This window comes from Dermacentor andersoni, chromosome 4 (genome assembly GCF_023375885.2).
Source record: "Dermacentor andersoni chromosome 4, qqDerAnde1_hic_scaffold, whole genome shotgun sequence".
In the NCBI taxonomy this organism is placed as follows: Eukaryota; Metazoa; Arthropoda; class Arachnida; order Ixodida; family Ixodidae; genus Dermacentor; species Dermacentor andersoni.
Genome location: NC_092817.1, coordinates 7,751,515 through 7,758,726, shown reverse-complemented (window position 1 = coordinate 7,758,726; position 7,212 = coordinate 7,751,515). Strand labels below are relative to the sequence as shown.

Sequence of the window (7,212 nt, the reverse complement as noted above, 5' to 3'; positions counted from 1 at the left end):
CGTCATCGCTTGTTTGCTGTACGCCTACTAATTCTTCATTTCTTCAAGTGTTGTATCCTCCTTTTGTCCTTGTTCTCTTGTGCTTCACTTACAGTATGTAGTTCCGTCAGCTGTAATGCGCATTTGCAAAACCAATATGTTTGACAAGACGCAGTGGTTATCATAATTTCACTACACATGTATTAAGCTGGCACATATGGTTCAGATACAGATGCCTGTATGCGGACTTGCACGACGTTGATGCGGAGATTAGGATAATTATGACACCCGTAAGGAAGAGGCAGCTGACGGCCGTAAGCTGTTGCGTTCTTTCCGCCAAACTACCCGGCCTGGTAGTGCTGTAAAGATGCTGTATAAAAGTGACACGCGGTGACAGGGAAATTATTATACTTAGCAGCCGACCGTACGTTTTGTAGCTTAGGTCTTCTTTCTTGTGCGTTTGTGCTACCCTTATTAATGAGCCATTTCTTGACTATGTTCTTGACTATGTAACCGCGTTTGTGTGGATGCGTAGACGTGTGCTTTTTGTTGTACTTGTAAAATGCAAATAAAATATTTTCAGGCTTACTCAATCTTTGGTGTCGTGTGCGTTTATTCCAGTCGAGGCCATCGTGCCACCTGAAAACCGCATTCTGTCAGTAGCCCTACACGAAATGCAACAGCTGTAGCGCGGCGGCACAACTCGGGGTAACGGCGGCGTAATAAACGAAAAACCGCTTGGGATGCCCTTAAAAGTCAGTGCAGAGTGTGCCTTAACTCGATATGACTCTGCGCTACATGTATTCTGCTGCGCCTCGATCGTGCTCCCGCCAGTTTGGTTGCTGTGTGGCAAACGTAGCGGCTACATATATATGTAGGCGCTACGTTTGCCACACAGCAACTAAACTGGCGGGAGCACGATTGAGGCGCAGCAGCTAGAAACCCAGTAAAGCCACAGAACACCTGGTAAAGCGTGTGCAAAACCCCGTTTCCGTTTCCTGTTGTACAGCGCCACCTGTGGTCGCATACTTTAGTTCACGACGCCACCGCTACGCTTATTTCCGTAGCACTGTGGAAGGTACAGTTTCCCTTCTCTAAGTTTGTATAGGTGTTCTGTGGTAGTGTCGTGATGTGTGCGTGCAGCCGTGTGTTTGGGCTTTATAAGTTGGTTCTTTATTCTATGTTGCGGGACGGTGTGGGTGTGGTCCATGTTGGCCGTACAGGTGGCAGTTACGCAACCGAGGGATGATCCTGTTGAAGTTTCCGGCGGTATGCGGTTTTCAGCGGTCATGCCTGTTGCAGGAGTGTCACGTACTCGACGAGGTTACGAGCTCGAAGCTGTGGTCAGATTCTTCGTTGGCGTTCCGTAATTCTCTTCGCACGGGCGCGGTATGTTGCAAAAGCGGCTTTCGCGATCTATCGTAGCGACGATAGATCGGGTTTCTTTATTATTATAAGTACTGATCCAGCTGTAGGGCACATGTAGCCGACAAACGGAAGTCTCCAGGAGAGCACCTGAGATTATAATAAAGCAGGCGGCACAGGAACTCCAGGGCACCCAAGGGACAGCGGGGGGATCAAAGCTCGAAGCAGAACGGTACGTAGGTTGGGGCCGCCGAGGCAGATGTGTGCCAGGGAGTGTTCGCACGGACAGCTCCCCTGGCACGCGCAGCAGTGCCTCGCAAGGTCGAGATACTTTAAAGGCACCTGCGCCCATGATCTTTCTTTTGCCTCGGTGCAGTTAGCACGATTAATGAGAATAATATGGAGGGCATCCGGTGCAGTCGCGAATGCGTCATGGCAAATGTAGCTCGCGTCGCCTGGCGTGTGTAGTAATATCAGAGTTGGTTGTATGAACTTCATCATATTAATGCGCTTTGTTACGGTACCTTAACGGAATGGGTCTAGAGGACGGTGTTGGTACATTTTTTTCGTACCGCCCTAATCCTGTTATACCCCCCACTACAAACACACACACATACCCCCCCCCCCTTTTTTTTTAATGTATACATACAATTCCTTGCCATGATGGATCATAGCTTCCTTTATTTTTGAGAAATAGAGGAGGCCATGGACGGATTGACCAGTTCAAGTTGTCAACTTGTCAGTAACTGTCATAGGAATGACTGTAATAAACACAATTCCACGATCGGATTGTTTACTTTCATTTTTTGTTGTAACACTGAGGACTACATAGAACTTTATTTTGTATATGTGAGAGAAGTATGTGGATATCACGAGCTTAAGCCAATGTGCGATACACAGACAAAACATCTGCTACAACATGAACTGAATTGAGGGCCACACAACACATACGTAATTAAAGGTGCAAAATATAGGGGGAAGCTTCAAAATACGCTCTGTAGCACTGCAAAGTATAACATATATTGTATGTGTACAACAAATGTTCAAAAAAACAATGCATCAATGTCCCATTTGCCTTCAAGTTTATTATCAAGTTCAAGTTTACTGAAGTTTATTATGAGCATATGTACAACAGGAATCTACTAACACACCCGCAGTTAAGGTGGCTGTTCGAGGTGTGCTGGCTGCCTCAGTGTAAGAAAAAGAAATTGGGCGAATGTCGACACCAGTGCCACTGCTTCTTGCCTCTGACCTGCACGTGCCTCCACGGCATCTTTGTGCACAAGTGTGCTGGCGTGGCGAACGTAGGAGTCATCCGAGAGAAAGAGTATCGTTTACATGGAGAAGTGGCTGTTCACATTGCCTGTCGCTTTCCCTCAAATGTTTCCTTGGCGACTAGGGTGACACACCCGCAGTCAAGGTGGCTGTTCGAGGTGTGCTGGCTGTCTAAACGAAAGAAAAAGAAAGAAATTAGATGAATGTTGATACCAGTGCTATTGCTTCTTGCCTCTTACCTGCATTTGCCTCCACGGCCTCTTGGCTTGCGGAGTCTGTATGAGGGAGCTGCTGTGGCTAGGCGAAGGCATTGTCGAAGGAAAAAGAAAAGGCCATTCAAATGGGGAATTATAGAAATGAATGCAGTTCTTATGTCTGTTTCTTGCAATGTTCTTGCCTAAAAGTTTTCAAAGACAGTGTCCAGAATACACCAGCACTTTGACTGCTTTTGCTGTTTACCTGCAAGTGTTGCTGTGAGATCCTTAGTATGGCTGCGTGCAGCATTGTAACACTTAGTGGAGGCATTTGAAGTGGTAGCCAAAAATATAAAGAATCATCCTTGTCTGCATGAATGCTTTAAATTTCTAGATGCAGTGGTAACTATTACTATTGGTGCAAGGCCCCCCACATCTATGCGGCAAGTGCCATAGCTCGAAACTGAATTTTTCCTTTAGTGTTTCACAAGGTGTCTGATATGTCCACATTAGACGTGATCCGTTTCTTATTATCCCAGTGTGGAGAGAGCATCATTAAATAGTTTTTATTTTTATTTTTGCATGGCTTGCTTTTTGGTTTGTTTCTGAATTTATCAAACAGCAGTCTCATGATGCTAAAGTGACTCATGATATGACAGTCATCAGCTTTAGTTTTTCAGAAAAAACGCATTTCCTGACCCATTGTGTGCTATCGTGTAGAGCCAGCGTGTAGAGTAATTGTGAAAAAAGAAAAAGACATTATTTCCACCACCTTAGTTATCTTGGTGCAGTAAATATAAACACTGCAGTTATTATGCAATATACTGCCGTAGGAGTAGTGGTAAAAGACTATGTTCTACAAGACTGCAAAAAGTTAACAAAGAGTAAAAGCAATAGTAAATACAGAAGTTGTAGCACCTGAATGATCAGAGCAATAAAAACTATGACACAAGAAAATTTCAGCACTTTCAGCAAAACATGTATTATAAAGGGTTCCTTACTGTGCCTACATTAACTCTTGACTGAGCAGTGAATGCAATTAAAAGGGTAAAAAAGTTTATAACTGTGTGTTCGAGGCTTATGACTGTGTTTCAATGAATGAGTCATTCAATTACATTAATATACACAAGGAAGTGAGGCGCAAGTGCATATATGCTACAACATAATTAAGTGACCTCTGGTGAAAATGTTTGTAATATAAAGCACACACATATTGTTTGCCTGAGAAAGTTTGTATTTATGACTGTATGTTCAAATTTGTATCTTCACATAATGTTATGTTTGTATTATGTGATACTATATGTACTATACAGTCATCAGCTTTAGTTTTTCAGAAAAAACGCATTTCCTGACCCATTGTGTGCTATCCCATTACTCGCATAATTTCTCAGAGTATTCTACCTATACTGACTTGCTTGATTTCCACTAAAGAATCTTGCATCTTCAAATACCATTCTTTCCTTAAAATCATTCGACACTTCTCATAATTTCTGTACCTTGGGCTTCTGATACTCTGCATTCACCATTTTTGCTTGTTTCTGACTAGAAATGTCTTCTTTAATTTCGAGCTTAAATTTTACCTTTGGAACACACGGAAGGGCTTGCCATTGCATATCTGCATAAAAGGGAAACATGTTTCATGCGAAATCCAATTGAAGATTGATGAATGCAGCTTGCAGTGTGATATGACTGAATGATCCATAAAAGTAACTCATCTCACTTGGTAAATTAAAGCACTTATTAGTGTGATGTACAAGATACGTTACACTAACGTGGTGGGTTCTCTTGCTTATACGGCAAAAGAATCGGTGCGCGAGAAAAAAATTATTTTTGTACGCACTGATTTAAGGAAAATGAGCTGGAGCTGTCCACATAATCTACTTATTTTACCTGCGAGTATGGTCAACAAAAATGTGTCCCAGCTGCTTAGTGGTATTTGAGATTATGTCAGTATTGCATATGTGCCTGTTGTTTAAAATAACTGAATTTTGAAAATGCTCGCAGGGATCTGATGTGCATATCTGCAGTTTATGGATACATGTAAAAGACTCAGCATCAAGTGCAAGTGAACGGACCTACAGGCCCGAAGTCGATCATGCAAATAGATTCGCTGCACAAATTTGTGACCAAAAAGGATATTCCACATGAAATGGCATGCAAGGAAGTGTTGAAAATATTGCACAGTTAATAAAACGCCTACGCTATTAATATGTGGGTTGATACACTCGTTATGCAAAACGGAGGTGAGGCGTGCAGACAGGACACAAGAATAGAGTATTTACAAGCAAACATGCAACACGAGCGCCGCCCACTTCTCTACTCTTGTGTCCTGTCTGCACGCCTCACCTCTGTTTTGCATAATGAATCCTTACCAACTAGCTCAGCTTTCTGTCGTTCTAAGTCTCGATGCACTCGATTTCGTCCGCATTAGGCACTCGCCTCTTGATTACTTCATGGCACAGAAATACTACTCGGCATCAGGCTGTTTTTCTGCTGTGGCCTTTGTAGAAGCATGATTGTTCAAAGTGCAACAATTAAACAGATTCTTTGAGTTGCTTGTGGCTTCGCCAGTACAGCTTCGCCAGTACAATTCCGGTGCGCTGGTCCGCCTGTCCAGCAATTTCCTACTGAAGGGAAACCTGCAAATAAATACGCCGCTCCGCATGTAGAAAAATGCTCTACTGTGACGCTTCTCAAACGTGATGCCCCACAAGAGCTGCCTACTCGCGTGATATTCTCAACAAGGAGATACATTCGTTTACTTACATGTGAAGGTATATCCCTGGGCACTTCGGGGCTTCGGTGGCACAGAAGGCACGAGTGTGCCATAGCGTCCGATGTCGACGCGCGATCGCATGTCAAACCTAATCTGTACGAAACTACTACGCATCCAAAAAACAGATTCGAAACCGAAATTCGAGTCATCCTTAAATGCATAGAGTTTCTCACTACATGTTATAGTGAGAAACTCTATGATTAAATGAATGCGTAGTTCGTGATTTACATAAGTCGCGGACTTAGTGATCGCTTTCTGTAAACTTAATATTAACCCACCACCTTCATAAAACCTCAGGTATGCGTTTTTAGATGACAAAGCATACGGTGACCTGTACTTGTTTTCAGCTCTTTCAATAGTAATTGCGCTGGCCACATTGACCCGTAGCAACAGAGCGGCGCCCTAGAGGTTCCCACTTTTCCGGCCCAGCTTTTCCTCTATGCCTCTAAGGCGCCGCCGCGTGCGTCTATTTGTCGTACAAAAATCCCTCACGTGACCTGATCCTAGGTGCCTAGGGACAGCATTGTTTAGGGATTTTTGAGAAGGCGCGATGCTGGCGCCGAGCGACGCCGTGGCGAGTTCGTCCTCGGCGTGATCGTTCTCTGGACCGCGCGTTGTTCAACATTGCTCATGTAATCGTGCGTGCGTTGCTTGTGTGTTTGTTGTAGGTTCTGTGTTACTTGGCGGAAAGCCGTAAGTAGTGGCGGTGCGGCAATGCGGCTTTGGCCTCGATGAGCTCTGGCACTACAGAATCTGCGTTGTGTGACCCGTGCTTTCTTGAGAACCCGGCGGTGGTGACAATTGAAATATCGAAGTGGCCTAGCGCCTCGGCAGCGAAGTTCTGCGAACCGCGATGTGGCGTCGCCGTGTCCGACTTTTCTTAACGGACATCGAGGCGTGTGGTGCTCGCTGCAAGTCATGTAAATGCAACTGCGTCGACCGCCCACTGTTCAGCGCTGAATGTGTGTTTGGTGTGCTGTGCTTGAAACGAGTGGTGCAGCCGTGCAGCGGGGGTGGCGGAGGAGCAGAGTGGCTCCGTTTGCGCGTTCACAGACATGTGCTCCCGTCTTGGTCTCATTAGTGGCTGTCGCGGGATTGTGGTGTGCTAGCTCCTTGCCTAGTATGAAGTTTACGACACTAACACACAGCGTGTTCACGTTTTTCCGCGCTATATGTCATTTGCATGACGGCCGAGTTGAAAACGAGACATATAATGTTCTTTGCGTTTGTGTGTTGTAAATTACTTTCTATTGTGGAAGTTCTGGGAGTCTTATTACGCCAGGAGTGCGAACGTAAACATAAACACATATGTGTGTAAAATTTTGAATTACCCATAATACCCTTTACGACTGATAAGTGGGCTACACGGCCTGTGTGAATCAGCTACCGTATGTTGCGACGCTCTTCCGTGTGGTAGACTGATGCATGGTGCGCGTTTATTTCTGTACTGTTGTAAAAACCATTTGTTTATTCATTCAATACAAATGTACGGCTTCTTCGCCGCAGTACGTTTTAGTTACGCGGTGAAGCATACTAAAAGTGGGAGGGGGCCATTATCAGCCAGCATAGTATGTCCACTTAGGCGACCTGAGAGGCGGCGGGTTCACGAGTGGATGATTAAAG

The 7,212-nt window shown here is 44.7% G+C and overlaps 2 long non-coding RNA genes across 6 annotated transcripts; one reads left to right on the top strand and one right to left on the bottom strand.

The window, feature by feature from the left end:
* Positions 1-1,096: 1,096 nt before the first annotated feature.
* LOC140217301 (uncharacterized) lies at positions 1,097-5,021 on the top strand. Of its 2 annotated transcripts, none has more exons than XR_011893782.1 (2): positions 1,097-1,368; positions 4,818-5,021. It is a non-coding gene; the product is annotated as an uncharacterized lncRNA (long non-coding RNA). The 2 variants fall into 2 exon arrangements; XR_011893783.1 differs by having other exon boundaries at positions 1,097-1,576.
* LOC140217300 (uncharacterized) lies at positions 2,410-5,722 on the bottom strand. Of its 4 annotated transcripts, XR_011893780.1 has the most exons (4): positions 5,580-5,722; positions 5,186-5,452; positions 2,859-4,428; positions 2,410-2,790 (listed from the first exon to the last, which is right to left on the bottom strand). It is a non-coding gene; the product is annotated as an uncharacterized lncRNA (long non-coding RNA). The 4 variants fall into 4 exon arrangements; XR_011893781.1 differs by lacking the exon at positions 5,186-5,452 and having other exon boundaries at positions 5,580-5,718; XR_011893779.1 differs by lacking the exon at positions 5,580-5,722 and having other exon boundaries at positions 5,186-5,571.
* Positions 5,723-7,212: the final 1,490 nt, after the last annotated feature.